Source organism: Austrofundulus limnaeus, unplaced genomic scaffold, assembly GCF_001266775.1.
Source record: "Austrofundulus limnaeus strain Quisiro unplaced genomic scaffold, Austrofundulus_limnaeus-1.0 Scaffold50, whole genome shotgun sequence".
In the NCBI taxonomy this organism is placed as follows: Eukaryota; Metazoa; Chordata; class Actinopteri; order Cyprinodontiformes; family Rivulidae; genus Austrofundulus; species Austrofundulus limnaeus.
In genome coordinates this window covers 1,289,203-1,301,301 of record NW_013952452.1, presented here as the reverse complement: position 1 = coordinate 1,301,301, position 12,099 = coordinate 1,289,203, and positions in this window count along the sequence as shown.

Genomic DNA, 12,099 nt, shown 5'->3' with positions numbered 1-12,099 from the left:
TAAAAATAAAATGAAAGGTGGCAGAGAGAAGAAACAAATCATATAATATATGTCCCTTTTTATCTCAAGTATAAATTCTAACTAATAATCTTCACTTAACAAAACAAAACATTGAATTTTTCTAGAACAACAAATTGAATGGCTACATATTAAACAATTTCATAAATTTTTGAACAATCTAATCTTTATCATTCTCTCATACATTGATGTGACACTTTTAACATCATCTTCCAGATTATTCCACAATCTCACTCCTTGGATTGAGGTGCACCATTTTCTTCAAACATGTTATGCTTTAAACGGATTGCAAAAAGCACAATGTGAATGCAAACCACATCATAGAAAAAATAATAATAATAAAGTTCGCTTTTGGTCCGGAYCAAACAAGTGGACCAAAGCATATTCCTGGTGCGAATACACCCTTATACAGTAACACTATATRTTGCTGTAAATGTTTGAACTGCATATTAATGGTCTAAGTTTTAATAAAAAAGACAAGTTTTATGGCGGGCAGGGCAGCAGAGCAGTGGTTAGAGCCGTCGCCTCTCAGTGAGCAGGTCACAAGTTTGTCTTCCCTGGTTGGAGCCTCCCTGTGCACGTGTGGAGACCARAAACATGCATGTTAGGTTCATTGTTAGCTCTCAGTTGTTCCTAGTGAGTCCCTGTGATGGACCTGTCCATGGTGTTCTCTGCCTCAGTCACAGCACCATCTTCCTGTGACCTGAAAAGAGAAGCGAGTAAAGAAAATGGAGGTTTTATGTTATTTCAACTTATTTAAACTGTTAAATTTGTTTGTTTTTAGTGGACTTATCAATCCTACATAACTGTAATATTTCTAAAAGAGCACCCCTTCTGTTTTCTGTGCTATGCTTGTTTTACTCAGGTGGTTCTTCTTTTTTTTTCAACTCTCACCAAAATAAAACAATTCTCTCACCTCCTTAAAAAAAAGGTTCGTTAAAATTCATTATTAATCCTAACATGGGCATTTACAAATTGGCTCTAAAGCCAACATTTGTAAAATAAATAAAACGTGGATGTGTGCAGCTGTACATAATTACACATTTTGTACTCCATGCTGCTTTGTGCCTATCATATAAATAGATCTGTTTTTTCTTCTGAAAATCTTTCATCAGATCTGTTTATCAGATACACTTGTTTACGTGTGCTCTTAGACTTATAAACTTGTGTTAATAGTCATTACATTTTCGTGGAAACTTGCTCATCAAAGTGCGGAAACTTCAAAGCGTAACTCTCAGAACAGCGCAGCTGTTAATTTTGTTAAGCAGGGTGATGGTTAACAAAGAGGTKCTCTTTTTAAAATGAGGGTTTATAACAAATTAAAATCTGTGACAGTATCCTRGTTGTTGGCACGTCAGGCTTTTATTGGTGGAAAAGGCCACTTTTGGMGTTTTGAATACCAAACGCAGCTGCAATGTGCATACATATTTATGATTATTTTTCATTCAAAATGACAAATTTTATTCAGTTTGTTGTGACAAATGCACTGTACACACCCCTGCGAGCATATCACAGATTTTTCTGCAATTATGTGATGTCTGATGTTAACCAGTATGTTATAAGCAGCATCGTGGCATAATGTGTGTCAACATAGTCAGTTTTTCTGGGAGGGGGGGACAAGCCTCCAGGCCTCTTTTATTTTCTCTCCCTGCACTTTTCAATTTCTGCTTCCCCTTGATACTCTTCACCATCATTCTTCCTTCGTCCTCCTCTACCCCTTCCTTCTCTGTGCCTCTAGGGTGTCCTGAGATCCTTCATTACTGTCGCCATGGYAACACATTAACCCTTTGACAGTAGTCCCGGACACTCTTCTTCGTTTACCCATCTTTTTCTGCTTACCCCGTCTGTTCTTCGTTACTTGTCTTCCTCCTCCTTTCCATTTAGTCACACCCCCCCATCCCTCCCCTCCTTTTTAAAAAAAAATAAATCCCTCCTGCTCCTCTCAAAATATGGCTTCCAGACAAGAAACAACCTAATCACAGTGGCAAGTGGGGCATATGATGATGGGACAACCCCCCGAGGTTTTCCTCTCTACCCAACCACCCAATAAATGGCTGGAGCAATCATAACGTCCTAACTCTTTGAAGTCAAGTCTCGGTTCACTTTTTTTTTACTTTCTTCATCTGTCTGTCCGTCCATACACCTGTCTGTCCGTCCATACACCTGTCTGTCCGTCCATACACCTGTCTGTCCGTCCAGACACCTGTCTGTCCGTCCAGACACCTGTCTGTCCGTCCATGCACCTGTCTGTCCGTCCATGCACCTGTCTGTCTCTCTCCCTTTTCCTCCAGCTGAGTCGAGGACCCACACTGCTACGACAGAGGGGACGTCGCGCCATTTTCCAACCAAATCATTCGGCGTCCAATTAATACGGGAATATTGATCTCACACCTCATTTCTGAGGTTTTGTATTTCCCTTTGAAACCTGTTCTGTTTGAAACGTGGCCATGACAAACGCACACGGATGCGTGTACGCTCAGTCGCATGTGCACAAAATCCCACAGAGGAACACTAACAGGGTTCCTGCAGATCCTTAAAAAGTCTTAAGTCATTGAATTCATCAACCCAAAAATAAGGCCTTAATTAGCCTTAAAATGTCTTAAATCAATCTTTCAGAAGTCTTAATGTTAACACATTGTAAGTAGGATGATTGTAATTCATCTCAAATATTAAAATAATAGGGAACATTTATTTTTTTAAATATTCACATGCAGACATTCCCCTTTGACATCACTTCCTGTTATTTCACATGCAAATTGTTCATCTGAGCAACGTGAAATTTGTTTTGTTTTATGTTAATGTTGTCTTTCCAAAAATGTATTAACTTTTCTTAAAAAAATTGCTGTCACAGGCACTTTACAGCAAATTGGGGTTAAGACCCCACTGTGGGTCCTWAAACTCCAAATTTTGGGTTCTTAGAGGATTAAGTTTTAAACTGACTGCTAAGAAGGTTTCTGCTATAGTTCGAAATGGATAAAAACAATTGGTCTATTAGCAATATTTGAATACTTCACCCAGAAATACTTTGATTTGAGTTTCTGCCACAGAGTTAATTATTTATTTATTTATTTAGTCATTTGTGTTTATTGTAAAATTGGATTTAATTTCACTTGGCATTTAAAGGTTTTAAATTGGACTTGGCTTAAACTGCAGGAACCCTGACTAAGGGTCRGTCGTTTGCCCTCCAGGAGTGACCAGGTGTTCGGCTGTCGTTTCGGCTCACTTTTTGTTTCGTCGATGGTTGATGATGTCAGCATGCAGTTCAAGGCCTCCGCTGCTTTTGTTTTCGCCGAACTCGTGCTCGAGCGCAACACGGGCGCACRTGCACGCCTCCAGAGCAACACGTGCAGACTCTCTCAGATCAGCTCTCCCTGACCACTTCTGTGCTTTGTAGCCATGTTTTAATCATGATCGGGTTAGTTTGTAATTATGAACACTCTGAGACGCCCATATCAAAGAACTTGATGGGATKCAGGCCTATGGGTATTTTTGGTTGCTTTTGAAAAAAAAGCACACTTGGCCGCCCGCACTAACAAACTCAGACTTCGACACTTCACTTCAAAAAGCAGACCCCTCTTTCTGAGACGTCTGAGCAGCTTTTGCATGCACCTTGAAGGCCTTTTTTGCTCAAAGCCCCCCAAGGTCAGCGTTAGTTGTTTGTGCTTGTCGTGTCAACTCCCTCGTTCCCAGGACTCCGCTGCTTCGGGGTAAAAAAACACCGCAGATGTCCATCCTTCAAAGTCAATCCCAACATCTGAGAGAGAAATGAATGTGAAACTGAAGTTAATGTCAATAAAAATTAACTTGTTAATAATAAATTAAGAGATGATTTTTTTAACATATAAACCTGTAATTATTTGTTGTCTACTGGTTTTCAATGCATCACATCAGCATATGTATTCATTCAAATTGAAACAAACGTTTTTTCAGTATAAAATGTTAATTTCACAAATTCCGTTAAGTGTTTTCATTTGAAGATGCAAAATAAGTTTGAAGGAATTTATTACTGATTTAGAGCACCACGCCATTTGTCTGTTTCCTTTTTAAGGCTTGACATTTATAACCTATTGTTTCACTATTGTAATGTCCTGATTAAAATAGTTTTACGTGCCCAAAACATCATGACAACACATAGAAATACAGTTATAAATCCATCAGGAGAGATATTTTCTGTACGAGTTGCCTGYGATTCAGCCGTAGGCCTGTAGTGGGCGTACCAGGCACTGAAGAKCCTTGTATWTAAAAGACCGGAACTACCGGTTTGGGCCAGAGCAGCTCTGATGGTTTCTGYGTAAGCGTTAAAGCTCGCTCGTACACCCGACCTTGTTGGATCGTTCCATTTCTCTTCACATTCCAATCTGTTCAATATTTAAGTCGTTTTGTCTCGATTTCAGTTAACGAACACTGAATTTTCTTACAAGTTGATCAAAGTTTTGAGAAAGTGCCTAACTCAGTCAGTCGTTTTTATAAAAGCTCCACGGATGTAACAGACATGAAATGGGTTGTGAGTCTGGATGATGAAAGACCGAGCTGATCACAGGCAGGTTGTCATCACTGTGTGGATGTTTAACAGCTAAATAAAATCGATTGTTGAAAATCCTGTAAAATATATATATTTTTGTAGTTGTACTGAATAAATGTGCTCACTTACTTTGATTTGTTAATGATTGTATTTATGTATAGAAAACAAGAGTTCCTACCGGAGGGGCCCCCGAGATATTGAATGTTTGACCAGTGAATTTAAATAAAACATTTGGCGAGGCCCCTGGTTCAAGTCGAAGACCTGCATCTGACTTCAGCATGAATTATAAAAACGACGCCTTTGAAAGCGACCTTGTACTTTCACTTTACTTTTTTYCCCCCCACTCTCTATAAAGACCATGAAATGAAAGAAATATGTGTTGTTGTTGGGGCAAAGGAGTGCATGGTGTCTCCAGAGTCATTTTCATTCACAGATAAACACACGGCAGCATCGGTAAACAAGATTCATGGGGAAAGAGTGAGACACATTTGATAGTCATAAAGGATTTTTTCCCCTCAACGAGCAGAGATCAAATAAACTCTGTGTGTCTGAGGTGCTGCGTAGCCTCAAGCAGTGAAGCATAAATTTAGAACAAATCTTGTTTCTCTTACAAGGGTATTACTTTAATTTCTGTGGTCGGGTTAAAAAAGGGAAATGTGGGGGGCAAATTATTTAAAAAATGATATAAAAATGTTACATTACTTCTATATAATCATCATATCCATCAGAAAACATCTCAGTTCAAATTGTCACCTCATAAACCACCTGACCCCATAGCTTCTTTCTAAAATCAGTTTTGTTTCAAAATGAAAAAGCAATTTTCCTTGGCTTTATAATCCATAGTAATAGTCAACCATCATTTTTAATCTTTAGATGCATTTTAAATCCAAGCTGTAATGTCTTAACTCTCTGCCAAGGTCAAATATCTTAGCAAATAAGGCTTAAGCTTTGTTTTATATGAAAGAATTACATGATTAATACCGAAGAATTAATCACGTACTCTTCAGATCTCCCAGATTGGGTTTGTGCTAAAGGATTACGCTGTCCTACTTTTTCACTTGGCATAAATTGACGTGGAGGTTTGTTTAGCAAAGTCCTGCTAAATACATTCTTTAACTCTTTAGTTGCACCGAGAGCCTTGATTGTAACTTTGCAGCTTCCGGTGATGCTCCAACTTTGAAGGTAGTCTTCAGTCATTAAAACGCAAACAGTCTCACATGACTGGAATTATGTAATTGGGAGGTCTGTAATAAAATTGTTCTCAAAGGCAAATGAAAAAAAGTTTTCAAACTTTATCTCCACACGATGATGCTGGACTGAAACGTTGAGTTTTTGGTGTAGGGTTTTACCAAAGTATTTAAAGAATCTTTCACTCAGTCATCATTGGAAACTTCAAACCCAAGTCGTCAGCCAACACCTCATGTTTTCTTCTTCACGACCACCCAGGTGGGCACCTCCTTATTAGTGCACAGCCCTATAAACTGGACAGCAGTTTTACTCTTCAACCCCTGTAAGTCCAAACAAACCATGATTTATAATTCCCATGATTTATGATCTCCAGGAGTGCTGAAGTACCACCATCTCCTCAGCTATTTGTTTATACATGCACCCACTACAGATAAAGAAAAAAAAAACTAGAAGTAGATGCATTGGATGATTTCATTCAAAACCTGCTCATGTGTTTATTATGCACAATAAATCTAAAACCACTTGGAGTGTCAGAGCAATCTGTTGCCTTTGCTGCAATTTTATTGCTGGGCAAAATGATAAGTTGCTTTGTAAATTGCAGGGATGGCGACACATGCATATTAATGGGAAATTTCCGATATCCCTGCATTTTTTTTTGTTGAGTCAAAATGAATAATTGCTAAACATTTTGTGACAAGTTGTTTTTTCCCCTTAGCTTGGCTCTTGACATTTTGTTTATAGGACAAAAACAGGCAGAAATATTTGACTCATTGTGCACCAGCGTAGTTTACTACTTGTTTGATTTACATAAACTTGTAGACACTTTTCAACAGCACTCCGATCACATCACCTTTTTTTATTTTACAATTTGATAGTGCACATGACGGATTGTATATTGGTGGTGTGAGTGCATGCGATTATCACATGAAAGKTTACATTTGACCCTCCAGAGTCAGATGCATTTAGCATCCGTTTCCAGTCCCTTTTTCCTTTTTTGTTTTAGATTGCCTTGAATATCACCTGGTGATGACTGTGAATCTAATGAATGTTGATGTCTCTATATATGACAGATATTGCACAATAAAAATGTTTCAGTAAAACTCACTATGTGGGGGTAATTGGCGCTGCTTAAAAATGCATCGGGTAGCGTAGACAAATGCGCGCACGCACGTGCACACAGTTGCATGCCAGGCACTTTCTGATCTGACCCGTCAAAACTCATTAAGGCTTAAAACATATTTCCAACTGACACCCGAAGTCTCCATTAGAGAACCGCCAATTACCGCTGAAAGATATCCCCCCACCTGCCTGCCACATTTGCATATGATTGGAGCGATCAGTTAAAATGAGAGCATTTTGGCGCTGTTCAAAAATTCACAGTACGCTGCTAGATCAAGGGAAGGGTTGGTGGGAGGGGGGGGGGGCATGGTAATGTGAAGTCAGCGCTTTAACTACAGGTTTAAAAGTTGCTTGGACTGCGAGGGTGAGAGTGGGGTTGTGTTCTCAAAATTGTGGCAATCCAGTCGATGCAACCTGGACAGCAGAGCCTCATCCTCGCTCAGCTCTCAACAATAGACTGTTTTGCCAGCATAAAGTGGATCTAAACATCTCTCATTTAAATACATTTGAATACAAGGACAGGAAATAATAGGCACTGAACATGTAGCTCTATTGTCGTGGGAGTTAAGAGCGCTAGCTGTGCAGTTTTGCGCAATTATGAATGTTTTAATGGCAAAGTTTTGCTCAGATGTTTTTCTTGGCATGGTTTTGGAATATATAAGTGTGTGTGTGTGTGTGTGTATGTTAGAGAGAGAGAGAAAGAGACAGGGTGTTTGCATCATGTTTTCAAGGAAAGCAGCACTTATACCCATTACAATCAAGATCATTCATATTCTTTCTGAGTGTCTCTCCCCATTCTGCTTTTGATTCTTTTGTCTCTGTCTGTCAGTCTGATTGTCTGACCATTACTGCCTTGATAAAGTTGCCTGGAGATGAGAAGTCAAGTCTTCAATCAGTGCACAAGTAGGCCAATAGATGTGAATCCAAACACATGTCAATCAGAGACATAATCACCAATCTGTGGACGAGGTGGGAACTGAAACAGTAGACCCTATACAAAAACTCTCACATGCACACATACAATCTTTCATTTTCTTTATGTTTGACGGAGGCACACAATCGGTCATTTAAGATCACATGGGTCAGTAAGGGTTGGGTTCACGCTTTCTAGAAGTTTTAGAAAACTTGATTTTTAGTTGCACAAAGTTAGAAATAACCTTTTATTCAAAAATAAAGTAGATCTACTTTTACAACCCTAACTCAACTTCCTTTTACCACCTTTTGTTGCTTCATCACAACTTATGTAGATGCTATCAAAAACAATTACGCTTATATTCCCCAAAAAGTTTTTTTTTCAGTTTAAGCATTTGATATCATGTTCTGTTGTGAATAAAATATAGGTTTAAGAGATATACAAATAATTGCATTGATTTTATTGAGATTTTATTTAATGTCCCAGCTTGCATTGTGTTTTGGCGCCACGTTTGGCAGCTGTTTTAATATAAACAGAGATGAGAACACATTACATATTTTTGTGGTGGCAAATAAAAAATAAAAAGTCATGATAAAGGTGTCAGACCTTGTTAAATGTGAGAGAATTAAAATATAAATATATTAGGTTGTGATAATGTGGATTGGGTCATTACCCCTGTGTTGGGGAAAAAATGACATTGATTGTAAGGTGTGACACGTTTCTTTATATGCAACAGACAGTAATGACTGCACTGATAGCAGGACAATCATTATCACCATAAYCATCGTTGGGATAATCAGTACTGTTTTCAGTGGGAGATTGCTTTGAGCCTTCTATTGGCTGCTCAGAGCGGTGATGTGGACACGAAGAGACGCACACCGACACAAATGTGTGCGCAGACGTAAACACACACAGTGGCTCTAAACGAGGCTCTTCATTGTTTCCCATGTGATTAAAACGGAGTGCCGCCGAGTCTCTTATATTGTCATCAGCCTGCTTTTGTGACGTGTGCTGTGTGTGTGTGTGYGCGTTTGCCGTCCTGCGATGGCCCCGCTCTAAATGAATGTCAGCTTGCCTTAGTCCTAGCATGGGCCCCAATGCAGCCGATCGATACTTCATTAGGCCAGGATTGTCTTGTGTCCATGCAACCTTGAAGCTCTTCCTTAATTACCCCGGCATTAAGGCTCTGGACAGCGCTGCAGACCACGCTACACTGAGGATGGTCAGACCCAACAAAGCAGTAACCCCCTCCCACCGTGACACACTCCCCCCTCCCCACGTCTTTCATTTCCTTACATGAGATGCAAAACTGTTTGGACATACATACACAGACGCACATAAAAGCTGTCATCCTACTGCAACATATATGGATACATGCATTGAAGTCTGAATTTGTGCACGCATGTATGGTCCTGTTTCTTTTTATATCTCACACACACACACACACACACACACACACACACACACACACACACACACACACACNGCATAAACAGCACCTTGAGGCTACAGTGTTGGGTTTTTATTGGTGAGTTGAGGGGGGCAGTAGTAAAAGAGGATGAATTGAGGTCAAAAAATGCTTTTTGAAACAAAAGTATGAATTTTATTTGCTTTAAATCAAAGTAAATTATTATGTTTGAAAACATTGCTGTAATTTTTTTTGTTCCCGAGTTCTGACAAAATTCAGGTTTTTCAGAATGAATTTTTTTTGTGATTTTACCACGTGAATCTAATAAAATAAAATAAATAAATAAATCTGTCAGCCACTATATGATTTAAATGTTTATGGTGCAGCTTAAGTTCGTTGCTAACCTCCTTTTTCAAGATGTGAAGCAGACACTATTCACGATAAAATGTTTAAATGTCACCAGGCTTGACATTTTGACCGCGCATGTGTGTACGTATGCATTTCTATAAAGTGTGTAGGTGTGCGCTCCGCCGCCGTGTTTGCGCGTTTGTGTTCCTGTGTGTGTTTTGCTCTGAATGCCAGTCTAATCCTTTCCATTCACAAGGGACAGAGATTTCTTGGTGGAGAATGAGGAGCGCGGGGGTGAGGGTGGTTTTTGTGTGTGGGGGTGTGGGGTGGGAGGAGCGAGGGTAAAAAAAAAAAAAAGCTGTGGTGACGAGTAGGAGAAAACAAAACAAGACAAATGGATCAGATTTCTTTGTTCCTGTGTTCCGAGTCAGAAATTAGGGAAATTTGTCACGAAGTTGAAAGTGCTGCGGTGTTGTTAATGCAAGCAGGTGGAAAACTGAAGTAATATTGTGGAAGAGTCAGGCGCAGGGAGAATGCACGAGAGGCAGGATGAAGAAAGATGAGAATGTGTTCAAATAGATCATTACAATGAAAAGAAAAAGGAAGGGAGAGACAGGCAGACAACGGAGGAGGTAGAAGAGGAGGAAGTTGAGGAGTGGGGTGGGAGGGTGGAAGAGAAGGCAGATGGGAGGGAGTGGGGAGGAAGGAGGTGGGGTGCAGTCAAATGGCACTCATGACAAATGACATCCCCTGTCTCCCAGTCCTCTCTCCTCAGCACCATGATTTGTCATCTCCACTTCTGACATTTTTCATCGCACTATCAAATCACCCTGACAGAATGATATTTTCTAATTCTCCCAGCCTTGGAGCACGCCAAAAATAATGGCCTCCACATGCTATGCACACTCTTCCTCTGTTTCGCTACCTCTCTCTTTATTTTCCATCTTCTGTCTCGCATAAACATCCGGTGATTCCTTAATAATGAAAATGCAGCATCGCAAATGCATCGTGGGCAGGTACTTGACTGGAAGCAATCTGCTTCACAGTCATTTGAGTTGTCTCATTTAAGAGRTGGCACATGTTACTGTCATTTTCAAATGGCATGCAGGGAGCTTTTTTGGATTTGTTGGTTTGAATGAGAGGTGGAAAAATACATATAATAATGGGACTTTTTCTGAGCCCTTGAATGAAAAGTTTGCTTTTCACTTTTATAGATTTGAAAAACAGAAAACTTAGAATATTATTTATTGAAGTTGCATTATGTAAGGAAGCTGGAAGAAGTATTTTCGATTGCATATTGAAAAAAATATATTTAATGATATATTTGCTGTGTTTTTTTCTTCCTCTAGTAGGTTTTTAATAACTGAATAATCTTTAATTTAAAGTGCAAACAGAACTTAGATGAGTCCCCACCTGCTGAGCTTTTGACTTTTAAGCGTATCACCCTGTATTGTTTTATTGAATATTAATAAGGACAATGTCATATCTTCCTTGACCCACCTTTTCTATAATCTGGGTCACGGCACTGGAAATGAGTTGATGGCTAATTCCATCTCAGCAGGAGATCACTATCTCTCTAGCCCAAAGGCATGGTGAGAAATGAAGATCTTTTTAAGTCTTGACTGCTGGTTTTGGATCTTTCTGATAAGAATAGTCTTTTACCATTTAGCAGCATGCCAGTAAAACCAAACCTGAAATGCTATTTTCTTTGGAAGGTGAGAAAAACCGACAAGTTAACGAGAAAATTGGTTAAAGTCGGCCAATCAATTACCAAGAAGGGAAATAAAAATGCAAAAAGCAAAATAGAAACAACGTGTAAAGCAGCTGGTTTGTTTAAGTTAAAAAAAAAAGAGATTAAACCCTGTAATATATCCAACATGTACCATAATTAATTATATTTTAAAAATAATTTCAGCTTTTGAAACCAGCAGTAAAATAGTGTTTCATTAGGACTAATGGAGATCTAAGATCTAACAATATATTTGTATAACTGGCAAAAAAAGTTTAATATAAGCACTTTTTAAAATACTAAGTTTTTGGTTTTGTAATGTGTTTTGACAAAAAAGAATTTTTTTGAGTTTTACACTTCATTGCTAACTCACAACGGAGCTTTAGCATTATTTTGCAAATAATAAGTTTTTTCCCTGTCCTAATGTTTGTTTGAATATTTGAAGTCTGTTCTTTCAATAAGGTGATATTTTCTTGCTCCTGACATTTTTTTTTTGTCTTTGTTACATCAGGGGTAATTACACAGCATCCAACACAGGATCAGTGTCTTGCTTTAAGCAGCGCTCTGGTGTTGTTGTTTGATGTAATAAATGTCATGTATGCATGGCTTCACATGAGCTTCGTTAGCAGTTTAATGCTAACCATTAAGCATCACCACTGCCTCCCAGCTATGAGCAAACATCTGTTAATGACACCAACATTTAGCCGAAATCATCATAGAGCTGCTTTAAGCCTGTCGACCTGTTTCGATCAAAACCGTCTATCCACGTTATCATTTACCCAGAATGCTTTGCGTGTAAATAAAATGGCTCCCTCCGTGTTAAAATATAATTTAAAAATTTTACAAAACTAAAC